A 20757-nucleotide genomic window follows, 5' to 3' on the forward strand; every position below is an offset into this window, starting at 1 on the left:
AATGATGCATTTTAGGGCAGAGGTGGGGAACCTCTGGCAAGCTGGCTGCATGCGGTTTGTCAGGGTTAGCCACTGGTGGGCCACCAGAGGGTTTGTTTACCTGAGCATGCACAGGCATGGCTGTACACAGCTCCCAGTGGCTGCAGTTCATCATTCCTGGCCAATGGGACCTGTGGGAAGTGGCATAGCCCTCACCTCCCGTTGGCCAGGAATGACAAACTACAGCCACTGAGAGCTGCAGGGCTCCATGCCTGTGGATGCTCATGTAAACCAACTGTCCTGGGCCTGTCAGTAGCTAACCCTGGTGAACCGTGTCCACCCCTGTTTTAGGGGGATAATAAGGTTTTGACCAATTAAACTATGACAATTAAAGGTGCCACAATATTTCTTTATGAAAATATGGGTGCATTAAGCTTGAAGTCCTGGCTACACTGCAGCTTATGTAACCACACTGTGCAAACCTAAAGTCTTCCCCACCTCTTCCCAGGTGGAGGGTCCGATTTTTATGTAAGCTCCCTGCGTGCTGCCAGAGAAATGTGAAGAGTCCAGTATTCCCACTGGGCTGTGAGGCAGCTTCACAGGGGATGAATCAGCCCTGCCCAGTCAGAGGCTCAGGGCTCTCTCCAAATGTAAGAGGACTGTGAGCCCCTTACTAAAACTCAGTGGGAGTTTTTGGTTGGCCAGCTCCCAGTACCAAAAGGGGAAGGGCCCATGAAAAATCAGGGCCCTGAGACTGACTGATCCCAGGGACAATGGGAAAAAGCCAACAAAAAGCCAGGTCAGTCTGATTGACAGGTTGGACAGGCCAATGAGGGAATTAGAGGGCCAGGTTCCATGGTCTGTGTGAGCTAGGATTTTCTGGGTCTGAGTCAAAATGGGGTGAGAGCTAAGAAGAGTAGCAAGGGGTCCAGGCTGTTCTGAGGAGCAGACCTGCAGTGACAGAGCCAGACACACACACATCCCAAGGAGTGCAAGCTGTGCTGAGAGACAGACCTACAGTGACCAGAGCCAGAGGGGTCAGAGGAGCAACATTATTATAAGTATTTTGGATGTTCTATATTTTAATATATAAATATTATAATTATAACACAGAATGCAAAGTGTACAGCGTTCACTGTGAATTATATGTTTGCCAGGCAAATAAGAAGAAGGCAGCATTATCTCCTGTAAATGTAAGTAGGTTTATGTTAGCGATTGGCTAAGCAATAAGTAGGACTGAGTAGACTTGTAGTTGACTTTGGTTTGTTTGGAGTGCAATTGCATAAAAAAAATCTGCATTTATAAGTTCATGACTGAGAATTCATGACTGAGATTACACTACAGTACTTGTTCTAAATGAATTGAAAAAGTACTGTATCTTTTGTTTATTTGTTACAGTGCAAATATTTTAATAAAACTAATACTTTAAAGTGAGCATTGTACACTGTGGCTATGTCTAGACTGCAGGCTTCTTTCGAAAGATGCTCTTTCGAAAGCATCTTTCGAAAGAGCATCTTTCAAAAGATTGCGTCTAGACTGCAAGCGGATCTTTCGAAAGAAAAATCCGCTTTTTCGAAAGAGAGCACCCAGCGAGTCTGGATGCTCTCTTTCGAAGACGGCCTCTTTACATTGAAGAACGCCTTCCTTCGAAAGAGGAACTTTCGAAGGAAGGCGTTCTTCCTCGTGAAACGAGGTTTACCGCCATCGAAAGAAAAGCCGCGTTCTTTCGAAATCATTTTGAAAGAACGCGGCTTGAGTCTGGACGCAGGGGAAGTTTTTTCAGGAAAAGGCTACTTTTCCCGAAAAAAACCCTGAGTCTGGACACGGCCTGTATTCTATGTTGTAATTGAAACAAGCATTTCAAACTGTAAACAAAATCCAAAATATTTATAATAAATGTAAATTGGTATTTTATTATTGCTTATCTGTGTGATTAAGCTGCAATTAATCAAGAGTATTTGCCTCTAGTTAATTTGTTTTGTGTTAATCTCTTGTGTTACCTGTGATTGACACACACACACACACACATACACACACACATATATATATATATATATATGTGTGTCAATGTCAAAGGCCTTCATAGTGGTCCTATTCTTAACCTGGCAGGAGGAGAGTAAACGAGGCAGAGTTCTAAACTGATTAGTTCAATATACTGGAAGGCAGAGGAATGAAATAGAAAGGAGACTGAATGGAAGTATCACTTAAGGACATAGGAAAAAGTGGTTCTCCCCCCCCTCCCCCCCTGGAGAATATTTTGAAAGGGTGTGGTACAAGGAAACAAGGAGCCTGTAGATGTGGCCAGGAACTCTCTGCAGGCTTAATGATTCACTCTTAATTTGCAAATATATATAGTATCAAACTTGATTATCTTGATTATTTTATTACTTGTTTTTAGGCTTCAGAAATTGCTGGCAGAGAGAGCAGTAGCCCTGTAGTCCTTACCTGCTTCGGGGAGGAAGGGCATTTTCTTAACCACCTTTGAGTAACAGTCAGCTGGTCTCTTCTTGGCTAGAGCTGTGTGAAATGTTTTGTTCATAGTGCAAGTGAAAGGCCATGCAAACAGCCACCTGGTGTAGAGAGTGAACTCAAAACCAGACAACAAGGTGCCTTGTGAATCATTTTTGAGCCTGCAAACTTCTTACCCAGAATTAGAAGTGCCTGGAGTAATGTGAATGTCTGGAGGTTAAGTTTAATGAGTTCATTTCAGGCTGATTGCAAAAGATCCTTGGTGCAAGTTATACTGTAAATTCTCTGGAACTCTGGCTGAACAAACTCCATATAATCAAAGGGTCTATCATGTTACTGTCTGTGGTTGTATGTTCAGACAAGGTAAAATTCATCCTTGTGCAGAGGGCTGGCATGTAACTAGACTGCAAGTAGGATTTGGCTGTTTCTTGCCCTCCTCAGATAGTCAAATTAGACCCAAAGAGAATTTTTTTCACTGAGCTTTGCATATCGTTTCCCAGGAGTAAAGCAACTGTATATATTGTAGCTTTTAAAATTAACCTTTCATGCACAAAGATAAATCTGCATTTATAAATTCATGACTGAGAATTCATGACTGAGATTACACTACAGTACTTGTTCTAAATGAATTGAAAAAGTACTGTATCTTTTGTTTATTTGTTACAGTGCAAATATTTTAATAAAACTAATAATTTAAAGTGAGCATTGTACACTGTATTCTATGTTGTAATTGAAACAAGCATTTCAAACTGTAAACAAAATCCAAAATATTTATAATAAATGTAAATTGGTATCTGTGGGAGGAATGATCAGAATTTATATTTTTTTCCATTTGTAATACAGGCAGTCCCCGGGTTACATGGATCCGACTTACATCGGATCCCTACTTACAAACGGGGTGAGGCAACCCCGCACTAGCTGCTTCCTCGCAGCAGACCAGGGAGATGCGACGCTAGCGCCTCCCCCAGCAGACTAGGGAGATGCGGAGCGGCTTTTCTCTGCAGATACCTCAGCTTGAGAATAAAGGACTGAGGGAAGTGAGGTGTGGGAGAATAAAACTGAGCTCTGGAGAAATGTTTGGCTAGAGTTTCCCCTACAATATGTACCAGTTCCGACTTACATACAAATTCAACTTAAGAACAAACCTACAGTCCCTATCTTGTACGTAACCCGGGGACTACCTGTACTGTATTTTTTTAATGTGTAGCTCTGATTTTCTGTTCAGAGACCAGGCCTGTGTAAACTTAAATCTCCACTATTTCCCTTTCTTTGTCCAGCTACTAATTCCATCTCTAATAATATGTGTACAATTCACTGCGATAAAGAGGTGCGATTGCTGCATGTGTAAATGTACACGCTAGTTTTGATCCAGCTAGTACAAACTTAGCATCCAGGACCTTAGGAGCCAGGTTGGGGAGTGAGGGGAGAGGACCGCACAGGCCAGACTATGGCTCCTCTGGGGAGGCTGGAGTTGTGCTGCCTGTCTATTGCGGGGACACAGAGACAGGTTAGGGGGAAGGTTTTCCCTCCCATGACATGGCTACGGGCCAGAGGGGAGGGGTTTGGGACAGGGGAGCTGCTTAACTTGGCTAGTATCTGGCAATACAGTGAGGCCTGGCCCCAGCTGGCCACTCTCTTCCTTGTGAACCATCTCCCTGTTGTTACTCTGCAGTGCAGCTGTCCCCTGCATTTGCTATCCCAGTCATCATTGCAGAGCATAACTGTCCCTCTGATCAGACCCCTCCTTTTCCTTGTTATGGAAAACAATGGAATTCCAGGCACATCCTATTGTCCTGCACAACCAAATCCTGACCTTGCTTTAAATTAGGATAAGAGGAAGTTGCCTACCAAATTTAGTGGTGGTGGCTCTTCCCATTTAGGAGGAGTTCTTGAACAAATGGACAGACTTATGGACAGACAAGCACACAAACTCTCTAAGGGTATGTCTACACTACCACCGCTAGTTCGAACTAGGGTGGTAATGTAGGCATACCGCACTTGCAAATGAAGCCCGGGATTTGAATTTCCCGGGCTTCATTTGCATAAGCCGGCCGGCGCCATTTTTAAATGCCGGCTTGTTCGAACCCCGTGCCGCGTGGCTGCACGCGGCACGGGCTAGATAGTTTGAACTAGCAAGCCATTCCGCACTATCTGTACACCTCGTTCCACGTGGAACGAGGTGTACAGATAGTGCGGAATGGCTTGCTAGTTCAAACTATCTAGCCCGTGCCGCGTGCAGCCACGCGGCACGGGGTTCGAACAAGCCGGCATTTAAAAATGGCGCCGGCCGGCTTATGCAAATGAAGCCCGGGAAATTCAAATCCCGGGCTTCATTTGCAAGTGCGGTATGCCTACATTACCCCGCTAGTTCGAACTAGCGGGGTAGTGTAGACATACCCTAAAATATATAAAGAGATTTGGTAGGCCATGTTCCTTGTTTGTTAGACCAAGATACATATCTCTGGCTATGTCTATAGACTGCAGAGTTTTTCCAGGATACCGGAGGTATACCAGAAAAACTCTGCCACGTCCAGGGAACACATCCGCTTTTTCAGAATGGTTTCCGAAAAAGTGGGCATGTTCTTATGGCATCCCTGTATTCCTCTCAGTGAGAGGAATAAGGGATGTTCTGAAAGAGGAGGTTTTTCTGAAATTTGGCCCTGTGTAGATGGGCCAAATTTCAGAAAAGCCTCTTCCACAAAAACCAGAAAAAGATACGCAAATTGTGGTTCGTAATTTACGTATCTTTTTTCAAAAAAACCCTACAGTCTAGATGTAGCCTCTTTCGTACCAACTGCAAAAAAGAAAATGAAATAATCAGAGCAGGAGAAATCAGTGAAGCAACAGGCAGGAGGTTAACTTCATAAAAAGAAAGCTTTTTCAAGGGGCTATAGTTGGAAGATGGCAGTGCTGAGGCCAGGGTGGCATACATTTATCAAGAGCAAAATAGATCATTTAGCTTTACCTCAAAATGTCAAATAGTTTGTGCATTAAAATCTAAGATAAACTAGAAATCCCTGCAGGTACGCTTCCAGTGGAGCACAGCTGGGTGAGAAATCATTTTCCAGCCTTGGGAATTTTTAAGAGTCCCAATTTGTTTCCTTTCACAAATCAAAATGCAAATGTGAAAACTCAAAAATATACGCAAACTGACAAACCAAGCACTTTTTCGTTTTGGTTCAATTGAAACAATTTTGGCTTTTGTTTTGATCTTTTTTTTGGTTTTCATTTTTTCAGTCTAATCAGCCAACATTTTAAACTGTCATTTTGAAACAAACAAAAAAACCCAGATTTTTTTGGTTTGAAATTGCCTAAATGAAATATTTTGACCATTGTAAATCTTTTTGGTTGCATGTTTTTAAATGTATTATACCCCTGTTTTGCGATAAGTTTTGATTTAGATAAACTGGCTTTGGTCAATAGTTCTCAACCAGCTTTTTACACTGGAGAGTCAGTGTTAGCCAAATGGTAATGAACTAATATCAGCTTTCCTCTGCTGCAACTTGTATTGAATAACATGAAGTATGTATGAGATGAATCATCACAAATTAGACTCAACAAAACAAATGTATTTGCAAATCCGGAAATCTTTAGACAAGTCTAGTTTTTGCTGCTGCCTGTAAGGAGACTTGTTTTTCCTGTTGTTCAGTGTCTTAACAACATGTCTTATGTTGGTGACACTTTCAGGAATGTGGGCACATGAGGCTGCAGATTCCCTGGACTGTGGTGGTGGTTTACTGCCATGTCTTAGTTTAGCTTTGGATGTTGCTGCTCTTCAAGTTCCTTAGTCATACTTTAGTCCAGGATTGCTACAGCAATGAATAATGACCCTCAATCTGTATACTGTATGGCTAACTGAAATTCATGCTTAGATTCCTAAATAAGTGGCCTGATTTTTTTCAAGGAGCAAAGCATCTGGAGTGCCCACTGATATCAGTATAGGTTGTGAATTCAGCCTGTCTGAAAGTCAGTTCACTTACTTGCCATCTAAGGTGTAGATGTAGGTGCCTAAACAAGGGTGAAATCCTGGTCCTATTGAAGTAAATGAAAAAACTCCTATGGGCTTGAACAGCGTAAGAATTTCAACCAATGATTTTATCTCCAACTGTGCAAAAGATCACATGTCGGTCTCCTGTCCCAGGCACTTTGAGACTCACCTTCCTACACTGGTTTCCCCTTGCTCCAGAAAGGAACTAAGGGTATGTCTACACTGCCACCCGAGTTCGAACTAGGGTGGCTAATGTAGTCATTCAAAGTTGCAAATGAAGCCCAGGATTTAAATATCCCGGGCTTCATTTGCATCTTGCCGGGCGCCGCCATTTTTAAATCCCCCTTAGTGCGGACTCCGTGCCCGTGGCTACACGCGGCATGGAGTAGGTAGTTCGAATTAGGCTCTCTAATTCGAACTACCGTTACTCCTTGTGGAACGTGGTGTACCGGTAGTTCGAATTGGAGAGCCTAATTCGAACTACCTACTCCATGCCGCATGTAGCCACGGGCACGGAGTCCGCACTAAGGGGGATTTAAAAATGGCGGCGCCCGGCAAGATGCAAATGAAGCCCGGGATATTTAAATCCCGGGCTTCATTTGCAACTTCGAATGCCTACATTAGCCACCCTAGTTCGAACTAGGGTGGCAGTGTAGACATACCCTAAGTTACTACTGGCCCATACCAGTTGTAGATTGCTTCATACTCTGTGCCAGCTTAGGTGTTACAGCCAAAACTCCAACCATTCTCTAATCATCTCTGTCCAGTCCCCTCTTGCCTCTATGGGAGTGTTGGGAGAGTGTGTGTGTGGGGGCGGAGGGGGAATGATAGAGGATACAAATCAGACATCGGGAATGTTAACACATAAACTTGTAGGGGAACATTTTAACCTCCCTGACATTCAATAATGGATAGAAGGAACAAAGGAATTTTATCACTGCTGAACTGGAATTCATTTACAAGTTTGACACGGTTAACCTGGATTTAAATAAAGATATTAACTGATTAACTCACTAAAAAGCGGCTACGTCTAGACTGGCATGATTTTCCGCAAATGCTTTTAACGGAAAAGTTTTCTGTTAAAAGCATTTGCGGAAAAGAGCGTCTAGATTGGCACGGACACTTTTCCGCAAAAGCACTTTTTGCGGAAAAGTGTCCGTGCCAATCTAGACGCGCTTTTGTGCAAAAAAGCCCTGATCGCCATTTTAGCCAACGGGGCTTTTTTGCACAAAACAGTACTGTGCTGTCTACACTGGCCCTCTTGCACAAATGATTTGCCCAAGAGGGCTTTTGCCCGAACGGGAGCAGCATAGCATTTCCGCAAGAAGCACTGATTTCTTACAGTAGGAAGTCAGTGTTCTTGCGGAAATTCAAGGGGCCAGTGTAGACAGCTGGCAAGTTTTTCCACAAAAGCAGCTGATTTTGCAGAAAACCTTGCCAGTCTAGACACAGCCAGTTTCCCCAACTTTTGAAAATTGCATTTTCACATCAATAGCTATGAAAGGGACCTATCCTGCCTACTTAATTAGCTTCATTAACAGAGGTCCTACAATTGACAGGTAACTACTTTTGCTGTTATATATATTTTGGATTCTGTATTTTTCACTCCAGTTCTTCTAATGAAGTGGGCTTTACCCATGAAAGCTCAAGATCTAATGTATTTGTCACCTTCTAAGGTGCCACAGGACTGCTTATTGTTTTTAAACAAAGAAAGTCCTTTCCCACTGCTTTACTGGTTCATTGTAGCCAGTTTCAAATAACAGTAATCAGCACTATTGAAGCAAGAGCTTGAGAGGAATATACTCTGCTAATATGAATACACTACATTGTCTGCATTAAAGGAGACATCCATTGTGTGGGGGAGGGAGAAGAGGGACAATCATCCTTAAAATAACTTTCCTGATTAATTATTCCCCCTTTAACTCTAGCCACGTGACAACTTAAAACATTCCTTGCAGACCTTAAATTTCTGAGATCCCTGATTATGTTTCATGCCTATAATTTTCAGCTGCAGATGATTTGCTGCAGGTTTTACTTTACCTCAGAAGAACAAAACACTCATTGTACAATCTTCCTCAGGCAAATTGTCCCAGTGACCACCTGCAAGCAATAGCTTCTGTCTCTGAAGGGATTTTGCTCAAACTTTCTAAAAAGAATTCACCTTCTGGGTAGAGAACAACTATGGAAAAATGAAGCCCCAAAGGTCAACATTTTGCAATGTTTGAGCATGTGAAAACAGGGTTATAATGGAAACTATTTTGCAACTATAGTGATAATGGGTGTGGCCAGCACCTATCATCACATCTTTCAGTGTCTGCAGTGTTGTTTGTAGCTCTGTCAGTCCCAGAGAGACAAGGTTAGTGAGATACTGTGTTTTATTGGACTAGCTTAATCAGAAGGAATAATTTTTATCCCTTCTCAGCCCTAAATGTAGAAGGATAAAGGATAATAGTTCTCTTTTCTATAGATTGTTTTTTAATATTGAGTAATTTTAGCTACATCTGGAAATAAATGTATTTTCTGACTTTCCAGGAACAATTCTTAATTTTTCCACAGTAAAAAGATCTCTGTGAGATAGATAGTTATTATACTGAATTTGAGAAGCAGGATATGTGTATTTTTCTCTTTATTACCATCACTTCTTGGACTTTTAATAAAATTTCACAGGCCCTATCAACCTCAATATTTTTCTCAAGGCTCAGTTCTGAAGCCTTTCTTAGTTAAGTATTTGCAAAAACATAGATATCATTACTTTTGATTGTAGTCAGATGAAGAACTCTCAAATGTTTATTCAAGATGCTATTTTCCAGGAATACACATTTGGAATGCAATAAGGCACTGCTTTTTTTGTTTGTTTTTTTAAAGTTCTATTTACACGGGATCAATCTAGTCTGTGGGCATTTGAAACTGACTGTACTAATTCCATGTAGTGATGCTTAAATCCCCAGAGGCCTGACACAACTTTGTTTGAATTCATGGGAGAATTTCCATTTGTTTCAGGGGGTGTTGGGACAGGTCCCATAATTACTCTAGTTTTCTACAGCAGGGCTCCATTTGAAGTGATAAAGGCTTTTCTAAGTGTTTAGGACCATTGCTCTGAAGCATTTCTCTTGTTTGAGAAGTAGTTATCATGGCCTCCCAGGGAAGAAACCTCAATAGAGGTTTTTCATTTTCCGCCCCATTGCACAAAGCAGTTGTGTAGTATACCTACAGCCTGAGAGACCTGGATGAATGATTTGTATCCTTCTGTTCCTCATTCAAGAGGAGGAAAAGTAGAGGCATGCAGGAAATATCTATAGAGCTTAGTAAGGTAAAAGCAAGTGGGCAATCTTTTCCCCTAAAATGATCTTGTGTGTGTAATCAGTGAAAGCTCATTTTGTCCTCCCACCACAAAATACAGCAGATGGGCCAGTCAGTCACTCACCAGGAGAGTTTTGGGGTGGGAAAGGGACATGTATGAGCTTCAGGCAAGTGAGGGGAATTCTAGCTGTTTTGACCGTTGCATGAATGTATCAGGCCAAAAATATTTCTTGGATCTAAAACCTTTTAAAATTTACATTTTGGGACATGAAGGAAGTTTGTATTTGAATTCCTGCATATCAATCTAGCCCTTCAGTTTTGATTCTGGGGCACATTCAAAACTAAAAGGGTTTGATTTAACAAATGTAACCAAAGTGAAGCGCAGATTCACAGGAACAGCTATAATCATAACTGTGCTTTCAATGCATGGTTTCACGTAACTAACAAGATAGCAGTTCTGTGGCTGCTCTGATAAAGTTGCTAATCAGGTGGAAAAACAAATAAAGTCCTCGCTGTGCACGGATTCGAACCTTCTCAGCAATACCTTTATTGGTGAAATAAAATTACCTGATACAAAGGAAGGTATTTTCAAAGGCATTAATTAGTAGGGGTTACTCTTCTCCCACTAAGGTCAATGGAAATTGTACCATCTACTTAAATGGGAGCAGAGTAAGAACATGGTGGATGCTTTTGAAAATCCCACCCACATCTTTTGTGTGAAGCTCTTCAAGTGGAAAAGATGCCCAGTCCAACTGTTTGCTCTTATGTGCATATGTGACCATCAACCAGGGTCTGAGTCTCTCATCCCCCCTCACTCTGACAGACAAAGGAGGGCTTGTCTAAACACACAAATTGTATTCTTATTCTATATATACCATGATACAGTAAAACTCCAATTGTCCGGCATCCAGTGGTCCGGCACTCCCAATAGTCCGGCACCAACTGGAACCCGGAAGTGCTCAGGCAGCTGCTTCAAGAAGTTGTTAGTCAATTACACTACCGTCAGCTGGATCTACAGGTGACAGGCTCGCAATTTATCTTTCCTCTACTGCCTCTGGCAGGGATGGGGGGAGGAGTGAGGGGCGGCGGGGAATGGCGTGGCAAGGACCAAACCCTCCACCATTTTGCAGGGAGGCAAAGCCTGCAAGCGGCAGCGGCAGAGAGGGGGAAAGAGGCAGGCAGCTGCTTCAAGAAGTTGTCAGTCAATTACATTACCAGGGCTTTGCCTCCTTACAAAACGGCAAAGGGTTTGGCCTTCGCCGCACCATTCCCCATCCTTCCGCCCCCACCGGAGGCAGTGTGGGTCCCAGCAGACCCATCACAGCCCCTCGCCAGAGTACTTCCTGATAGTCCGGCATATCCAATAATCCGGCACCACCTGGGTCCCAAAGGTGCCGGATCGTCGGAAGTCTACTGTACAATCCTCCTAGTGTGGACTTCTTTAAAGACATGACAAAAGTAAGATGAAGACCCAAAAGTGGAGAGCACCTAAATGTCAGGGAGTGAAACTGAAGTGAACATCTTCTCTCCCTCTGAATACCTGATCTGGGACTACTGAAGTCCAGGGCCGCTTTACCACTGATTTCAGTGGAGCAGAAGTGAGTCAGTCCCATGGCCCACAACTGCCCTAGAAACAGCACATTTAGTTGAAACGTATGTGCTCGCCACCTCTTCATCTTTCTTTAGCAACAATTCAGTCATTAAGAAACAGATCTGCCAGTCGGATTCAAAATTACGGTTACAAATAAAATCTGTAATCACAGGAAAAGTATGCAAACAATATAAGATTATTTAAAAACAATGAAAGAAAAAATACCAAGGAGAGAGTTGCCAATGGGATTTTAAAAAGGGTAAGTAACTGATATACTGAAAAAGCAGTTTTGACAAATTTCTACTGATTGTTTGTAATCAAGCTGTATAGTTTGGAAAGCCATACATTAGTATTTCCAGAATAGAATGTCAGAAGGGATCTTGTTGGTTAGCCTTTTCTAATTAGCCCAGGAATGTAAAAAGAAATTTCAAGTTACGATTTTTTTAAAAAAATTAAAATTATCCTTATAGAGTGCAGTGTATACCATCTTTTGAATAGGAATTGATTTTATTTATATAGATTTTATATGTTAAATAACCAGGTCTCATTTAGCTAGAATGACTGACAAAAATGCATTTGGGGCTTAATTTTTGTGTGAGAGAAAAGTTGTTATGCTGAAAGGAATGTTTTTGGTTATGTTGGCTATTATCTCTATCAGCTACTTCCTAACCAAACTACATTTTAAGGCAACACACAGAAACCTGTTGGAGAACACTTTAACTTGCCCGGGCATTCATTAATGGATCTCAAAGTCACCGTGTTGTTTCAGGCAAATTCCACAAGCCAAATACACAGGGAAGCCTTGGAAGTTAACTTCAGTTACAGGTTTGGACCCATCATAAAGATATGAATAAAGGGTACAACTAGAGTGGTGGGTTTTAACAAAACTCCGCTGTATCCAGGGAACATGTTTGCTCTTCCGGTTTTTTTGGCGGAAGAGCAAACACGCTTTTTTGGGAAGCCCTGTATACCTCGTTCTATGAGGAATAAGGGCTCCACTGAAGGAGGAAGCTTTTCTGCCATTTGACCCCATCGGGATGGGGCTAAATGGTAGAAAAGCCACTTCCAGAAAAGCAATCAGAAAAAGCTATGCAAATTGCGAGCTCAATTTGCAGAGCTTTTTCCGATAAAAAAGTGTAGTCTAGACCTAGCCAAAGACATTACCTAGCTAGCACACTACCTTCCACATCCTGATGACTTAAAAAAACGAACACTGGGTATTTGAGAACAGTTTGTAACATGAACAATCCAATTGACTTTTTTCCCACTTTTTCCCTTGCTTCTCTCTCTCTCCCTCTTCCCCCCCCCCCCCCCCCCAATTCCCTACTATTTATTTTGGAACTGGACCTTTAATACTCCATTCATTTGAAGAAGTGGGTTGGGCCCACAAAAGTTCATGATACCATCTACATGTTTTGTTAGTCTTTAAGGTGCTGCTAGACTATTCATTTTTTAAAAGTTTTTACATTTTGAGGGTACATCTATACTACAGGACAAAGTCAAATTAAGCTACACAATTTCAGCTATGTTAATTGTGTGGTTGAAGTTGAAATAGCTTACCCCGGTTTTTGGCACTGTCTACACTGCAGGAAGTTGAAGGAAGAGCACTCTTCTTTTGAATTCCCTTACTCCTCGTGAAAGCAGGGTTACTGGTATCGATCGGAGCTCCCCTCTCAGTTTGAATTAACTGTCTTAACTAGACCACTATTTCGAACCCTGAGGGGTTTCCAATGAGCTTACTTTTTCTCCTTCATAATTCAGGGAATCTACTTGGCAATTTTTCAGTCATTGTTTTATTGATCTAATGCCTTTACATTACTAATGAGATTTTTAAAAGTCAATAACAAAACCAGAAAAAATTACATTTTAGTGATTGATGTGAAAACCTCAACTGGTATTCTGTTTTTTTATGTAAAGAAAATGTTGAAGTTTCTTGATTTTACTCTTTAGATATAGACACATGTTTAAGACAAAAAGCTAAGTAACTACAGAAGACAGCAAACCACAAGGACCAAACTTAGAACAGGCAGGGCTCACAGCCAATGAACCTCAATATTTTGTTGAAATTTTGTCAATATTGAAAAATTAATTTTAATATTATGAGGAAGAGCTTAGATGTTTATATGACCTCCATCACCACAGTATCAGAGCACCTCACTATCTTTAATGTATTTAATATAGTCTATGTCTAGACTGCAGGCTTCTTTTGGAAGAAGTTTTTCTGGATGAGATCTTCCAATAAAATTCTTCCAGAAGAGAGCATCACTACAGCAAAAGCGCATCAAAAAAGATAACGTCCACACTGAATGGACACTATCTCACATTTAAGCTGTGATTACTATGGACAGAATGGCCACCAGGACACCTGTGATTTTTCCTCTTTCCTCTCCTTTCGAAAGAACTCCCTCTTCCTTATCCACACATGCCTTTTTCCTAAAGAGCTTTCGGAAAAAGGCTTCTTTCTCATAGAAAGAGGTTTACCAATGTTGGAAAAACCCCTCTATTCTTTCAAATTTTTTTTCAAAGGAATACAATTGCAATGTGGATGTATGTGAAGCTTTTTCAGAAAAAGGCCTCCAAGATCTCAGGAGCTCCCTGTCCACTGCTCTGTGTGGCAGAGTTTTCATAAACCCAATAAGGTTGCTCCCTGAATTTCTGAGGAGGGATGGGGTTTGACTGAGACTTATTGTGGTTACTTTCACTGATCATTACATATAGTTCAAAGCACATACAATTCGTTAAGCAGCGATTAATTTTTTTTAAAGAATAAGGAGCAACGGGAAAGGCTAAAGGAAAACACCCCACCCCGCTCTGTGGCAGGGGGACATCACAAACAGCATCACTGGAATGTAAAGGAAGTTCACAGTCTGCTTCTCACTTGTCCCAGACCTTGGTCTCGGGCCCTGGCTGTTCTGCAGGGACATTTGTGCTGGTGCTGGCCACATGCCTTCTAGGTAGCAGAACCTTTCTTCCTAGCGTCAGCTCCACCCTACACCCCACACATTGGGGTTAGGATCCCCCCTCCTAACCTGGCCTGCAAGTCCTCTTGGCACATGGCATCTCCCTCTGCTGGACCCTCTAGCAAGGAACCCCCTTGCTGTCCCCAGATCAGTGGCTTTGAAATAATATTTAGGGTGGGGGTGCTGAAGTGCACCCCCCACCTTACCCTGTTCTTACTCCTCACTGTGCTCGGCTTGGGCCATAACAAGAGATGGCTGTGGAGTCTTGGGCATGGGGCTGAGGGTCAGGGTCCTGCTGTGACCAGAGAGCCCTGATGGCCAGGACCCAGAGCCAGCAGTCAGGATCCCAGAGGTGGAGGGAGCTGGTGGCCTGGACTCTGGGCAGCAATGGGGCCCTTGGGTACAGGTTGGTGGCTGGGACCTTGGAGCAGGATGCAAAATCTGGGGATGTTGCTGCACCCCTCCTTCCCATGCCTATGCCCCAGCTGCTCACCGCTCCCGACTCTGGACTGTTTCTGCCCGAGCACCACTCTTCTCAGCACCAATGCTGTCCTGCCTTCAGCTCCCTGGGTCCTGGCTGTGCTTGCTGCAGTTCTGCTCCCAGCTCAGCTCTGCTCCCTGAGCTGCTTCTCTGACTCTACTCCCAGCCCCAACCTGCTTCCTGGGCTGCTTCTCTGGCTTTTGTGGCTGAAGTCCTGTTGCCAGCATGGATCTGCTCCCTGGGCTGCTTCTGTGGCTCTGTCTGGCTATCACGGCTCTGTCTGCTCCCCAGCTCAGCTTGGCTCATGCTCAGGCTCGCTCCTTAGCTTGGTCCCACTCTGCCAGACAGGCAATTCCAGAGCAGAATGGGAACCTCTCCCCTCCCCCGGCCTCCTGACTTCCTCATTAGCCTGGCCACCCTGTCAATCAGGCTGACCTGGAACACTGGCCTCTCCTCATCGTATCTGGGGTCTGTCAGTCTCAGAGTCCTGACCGACCCTTCCCCTTCTGTTTGGAACTGGGAGCTAACCAACCAAAAGAGCCCCACTGTGTTTTAGCAAAGGGCCAACATACAGATAAATCTTTACATACAGATAAATTGAGTCCTGCACGGATACAAAATTTGTATCAACATCTGCAAAAATGAGCAGTGGATATCCTCATCCCCACCAGTGTATATTTCTGGATTTGCAGGGCTTTACAGATAAACTGAACTTCAGGGGTGTTCCTTATCATTGTTCTAAGTCTGAGCTATAGTAAAATGCAGGACAATGTAGCACTTTAAAGACTAACAAGATGGTTTATTAGATGATGAGCTTTCGTGGGCCAGACCCACTTCCTCAGATCAAAGGATCTGAGGAAGTGGGTCTGGCCCACGAAAGCTCATCATCTAATAAACCATCTTGTTAGTCTTTAAAGTGCTACATTGTCCTGCATTTTGCTTCAACTACCCCAGACTAACACGGCTACATTTCTATCACTGAGCTATAGTAGTGAGGTACAGCAGAGAAGATAACCTGCAGTTTCAGCACTTTTAGACAGGGACCTTTTATCTACAATTCTCTGGAAAGAGTCTTGCACATTATGGACTTCGTAAATAATAAATTACACACAAAGGGCTACATTAAAGGAAAAAGTTGGGAGGAGTCAGATTTATATTTACCAGTGGACCCATAATTTTGCCACGTTGTGCACTGACTGAGGCTGGGATCGTGTGGAAAAAAATTGTATGTGATCACGTAAGGAAATGCTGTATCACAGCACATATGCACAAAGGGATGGTATGGCTTTCCTAACTTTCAAGTGCTTAACTTTGCAACCTTAACATAGGTTTTTGCAAGTAATTTTCTAGATGTTTGTAAAATGTATTATTAACAGGGTGTGAACGATGACCCTTTAGCACTACAGCACAGACTGCAGTTGCTGCTGCAGCCCTACTCCCAGCATGGAAGTGGGACTACTGCCACTTGAGATATGGGGCTTACTGTATCAGTTAACAGCAGGAAAAGGCTCTTATCCCAGAGCAATTATGTTGCTGGTGCATGTTCTAAGTCCAAGGCATGCCTGAGGGGGAATCTCTCAACCTACTTCTGTTTCTCTCCCCACCCCCTGGGAGTTGGAGGAACTGCTGACCCATTTTGGTATCCCCAGATTGAGGCTGGGATGCTGAAATAATGTGCCAAGACTGGTCAGGGCTCAGTCTACCCTCTTTTCATCTCCAGCCCAGCCCACCAGCTACCAGTGCAGTATGTGCATCTTTGGTGGCAGTGTGGGCCTGATGCTTTAGAATATTCACATTCCGTTATTATATTGGTAGGCTGCCACCATTTTCCTGACAAACACAAGTGAGAACTGGGAAGTAGCAATTTAACCATTTATAGCCTAGCTGACCTTGAATGGAATTGCTCTAGTTCCAGGGCTTTATCCCTGCCCTGTTCCAAAGGTCTGCAGCAAACAAAGGTGAAGAGGCAACATCTCAAAAAAGGGACTCTTGTTTATAATGCAGGTCATTAGACAACCTAAATATAGGAGTTTCTGCCAGCTCCCTTTCTATTAATAATTTAAAAAGGGACACTCAGGTCCAAGGACTGGGGCAAGAGAGCATGTGTGATCAATGTGAAATGTATTTGTCTCTGACAAGGAAATAAAATCACATCTTACTTATGTCCTTCTAAATTTGAAACAGCTGTTGCCTTCTGGCACTGCCTAAATGCCTACATACTTGACCACATGAAGGCAGAATTCCAGGCCTCTAGTTTCCTATGGTTGCATATCGATGACATTATTAATCTGTGTTTACCAATGCCACTGTGGAAAAGGGAGTTTTGTTTCTGCTTGTATGTTTTCTTTGACATGATTTTGTCAGTAGAAACCATATTTAAAACATCTCTCTCACCTCAACACTGAAGGGGACAAAATTAATCTAGCATCAAGGGCGCCATCAGAAGTTTCTCTGGTTGGTTGTCTCAGTGGTCTGTTTCATTGGACCAGCTTGCTACACCATAATTCAGGGAAGCCATGCATCTGGGAGGATGCATGTCAGAGAGCACTCTCCCAGAGCCAGCAGATCAGTGTTTCCAGTACTGTAATGTCTCCCCTTTCATTTCTGCTTTTGGGATTTACTTCTGGGAATCCCATCAAACAAGAAAGTAGTGCCTTAGGCACTTTGGAAGGACTATGGATGGCAAAACACACTGATCACTCTTCACATTCAGAGGTACCCAATTTTCTCCAAATCAAATCTGCACCACCTCACTTTATTTTCTACATCTGGTAAATAACAGAGGAAGTGGCACACAGGAAAGCTCAGAATAAGTCATCAAAAAGAAACAGTGGCGTGGCTAACCAGCTTGGAAACATTAGTGTTCAGGGATTTTAGCTATGACCATGGTTGTTATGGTTCAGTATGCTAAAATAGTCCTGCTATAAATTCATTTCAGATGGGTTTCAGTCTCCTTTTTGCCAGAAGGAAGGGGATCATCAATAATGTTGACCTTTTTTTTTTTTTTTGGTCTTTATTTTATTTTTCACGTGTGCAAACCTTGTGCCCTTATTTGTTTCGGCAAGAAGGCCTTTGAGGGACTTTGCTCACTGTGGCTAAAGTTTCTTCCAAGATTAACTGACGTTCTTTAAAAGTACATCAGTTTCCTTTTAAGCAGGTATTTGCTTACCACGTAACTGGGTGTTAAATGCTATTGTAGTTATAAAGTTTGCTGGGCTCAGCTCTAGATTTCCTTAAGACATACTGCTGACATCACTGAATCTCTCAGATTCCTTTCCCTCTCTCTCCGGTTTCCTCCTTCAGGTAATTCCAACTCAGACTCTTACCAACTTGGTTTTGACTGACTGAGTCAAGGAAGACTTTTGAAGGGTATGGGGGGAGTGTTTAAAACATGCATCTGTACTGTACCTAAAGGATACTCATTCTTTTATAAACAGTTGTCTGACCTGTCATGACGATAACATCTAGTAAGAAATCTGAACATTGATCTTTCACAGGTAAGAACTAATTGGTTAAAAAAAATGTATTCATGGTTAAAAGAAGTTTGAAAATTTTGGGTTAAGTAAAGCTTAATGAGTCCATTTTCTCCTATTTTTAGCTATGTTAGTAATGTATGGTTCCAGATATTATCTGCAAAAGAAAATCTGCTTATTAAATCATGCCTGCATATGAAAAATAGAACTACCAAGCAGTTCAGTGATGGTGCAGCAAAGTCTGTCATGTTTTATTCTTCCCATTCATGCAATAATCCAAACATTATATTTACAATGTGTTTTGGTGTGTAATACAAGAGTTATCTTTGCAAAACTTTTTCTGTTATGGTGTTTTTCTGAAGACATTGTTAATTATTTTTGTTCTGTTAGAAATCTGCTTTTGCTAAAGTTCAGTCATTTATTTCTCCTTTTTCAGTGGAAAAATCAGTTTTAGTTTTCACAGTGGGAAACTAGACAATCATTTTAAATTCTCTGATGCATATTTGTATAAGAAAGGATTTTGTAAATTTTCTGTTGTAGGTTTAAGTCAGGTAAACAATTCTGACTTGGAGAATATTGTGCACTTTTTCCCAGCTCCTGAATGGTGTCTTTACATTTCTTCTTTGTGTATAACAAGTCTGACTTAGTTTCAGCAACAGGACTCTTAAATCTGACTTTCAAATTTTCTATTACTTCTCTATCGCTTAGTTATACCTTCCCTCTATTGTTTTTCTTTAGAATTTATACTTTGAGCATATTTATTGTTAAATTGTATTTCCCATGTCATGTAGGTTATGGAAATGAAACAAAACTAGCATTTCTACAATAATTATATTATCTTTATAACCAACATTGTTTCTCCACTTAATTTTGCTTATATTTATAGTCATTTTAGAGTCCTCTTCATCTTAATCTCTGAGTGCTCACCTTAAACCTTGACATTTTTTGGTTTTGAATTCTGATATGGTATCATCACTCACAATTTCTTCTTTCAAAGCAGGGAGGTTGCAGGGGCATTTTCAAAACAGAACTGCTACAGAAATAGCTTTATTTTTTTCTGTTGTAAAATGTTGCTCTGGGCTCTCTGCACTGTCTGGTAACCAATTTATGTGAGGAAGAAAGGCTCAAAATATAACTTAGTGCAGTCGGTCGTACATTAAAAACTGGCATCATTTTTGCAAACTGGAGCACTGAGGAGACCAAAAACTTCCAAAAGAATTCCATGTGGGTAAATTACACATGGACTAGAGACAAAAACAGCAACAGATGACTTGGGCTTCACTCTTTCAACACCTCAGTCCCGTTACTTACAATAGACTTTCAAATGAAAACAAATAGTGCTTTTTTTACGCTGGTTGCTCATGCAAAGAAAAAAATAAACAAGGCATCAGTTTGCAGTACTGATTGAAGCTGAAATTTTGGTTTGCACAGATTTTACAAAAAATGCTCTTTTATGCAGAGCCAACCACCTCCTGGACTTCCCCTCTCCCCTTAACTGTTTTGTACACAGAGCTTCAGGACATTGGAAATAAACTCAAATTCTCTTTGCTTCTAGAAAAACCAGAGTGAATTGTGGGTTGATGGGTTTGTATTTAATTTGGCAGGGGGTTGCGGGGAAGCAATCTTTATCTTTTTGCCTATAGGAATATATATGTAATTAGGGAAAACACTATCTGGTCCCTCAAACAGTTAAATTCAAACTCAAATATGAGTTGAATCCATTAAATGTCAAGTATTTGAAAGCTGCCTTCCTGCTGTGATGTCCCTAACCCACTGGAATTAAAGCGCGTATGTGAGTTACTTGAATGAGTTCCTACAGACTCCAGGATCACCTCAGCACTCTATATATCTGTGCTGCTAATCCGTTAAAAGACTTGGAGCTAAGACAGGAGAGTGTGCGCCCAGAGTAAACGGCACAGTTGAAGGAGACAGAACTCTTATACCTGTGGCATATAAATTTAAAGTGAAAGGCCAAATCATTCTCTTGGCATCTAGACATGCATGGGATTAAATACAATGCATTCCAGCCTGAGCCAGCTGATAAATTCTTCATATGGCAGGAAAAAGGAATATCAGCAGCATCTTTCCTTAGGAATATGTTAAAGTCCATTGCATGGACAGTGCATATTGCAGGCTTACTGTGAGTTGGAGGATGGGCCAGGTGGAAAGTAAGCAAAACAAAAAAGGGTGACTTTTTATGAATCATCACCACCCTAGCAGCCAGTGGAAACTCTTGTGCGATTGCAGGCACAGGGTTAGTTGAAAAATTCAACACCGTTCATTTTTGCTCCCCTCCGGGACAATAGTTATTGTACAGGAGAGAAATCCTGACTCCAGTGAAATGCCTGGTAAAACTCCCATTGATTTCAGTGAAGCCAGGATTAAACTCCAGCAGTGGAGTGGAACAACGCTGCTTTGGGGTAGGCTGGGGACAGGGAGTATCATGGAAGGACAGGTGCTGCATTTGGATTTACTGAATTCTACAAGGTGATAATATGAGATGTTCCAGGATTTGC

The 20757-nt window shown here is 42.0% G+C and overlaps 1 protein-coding gene across 6 annotated transcripts in view; it reads left to right on the top strand.

Moving 5' to 3' along the window:
- Positions 1-20757, top strand: part of KCNJ15 (potassium inwardly rectifying channel subfamily J member 15) — a 95288-nt gene that overhangs the window by 38401 nt on the left and 36130 nt on the right. For 2 of the 6 annotated variants that reach the window (XM_014575451.4, XM_014575454.4), the window contains one exon: positions 18206-18265. The exons of 2 other annotated variants lie outside the window; for them this stretch is intronic. The gene's annotated coding sequence lies outside the window, so the exon portion shown is untranslated. 2 more of the 6 variants (XM_006111792.5, XM_089773976.1) reach the window with 2 other exon arrangements.

This window comes from Pelodiscus sinensis, chromosome 1 (assembly GCF_052426305.1).
Source record: "Pelodiscus sinensis isolate ZL-2025 chromosome 1, ASM5242630v1, whole genome shotgun sequence".
Taxonomy (NCBI): domain Eukaryota; kingdom Metazoa; phylum Chordata; order Testudines; family Trionychidae; genus Pelodiscus; species Pelodiscus sinensis.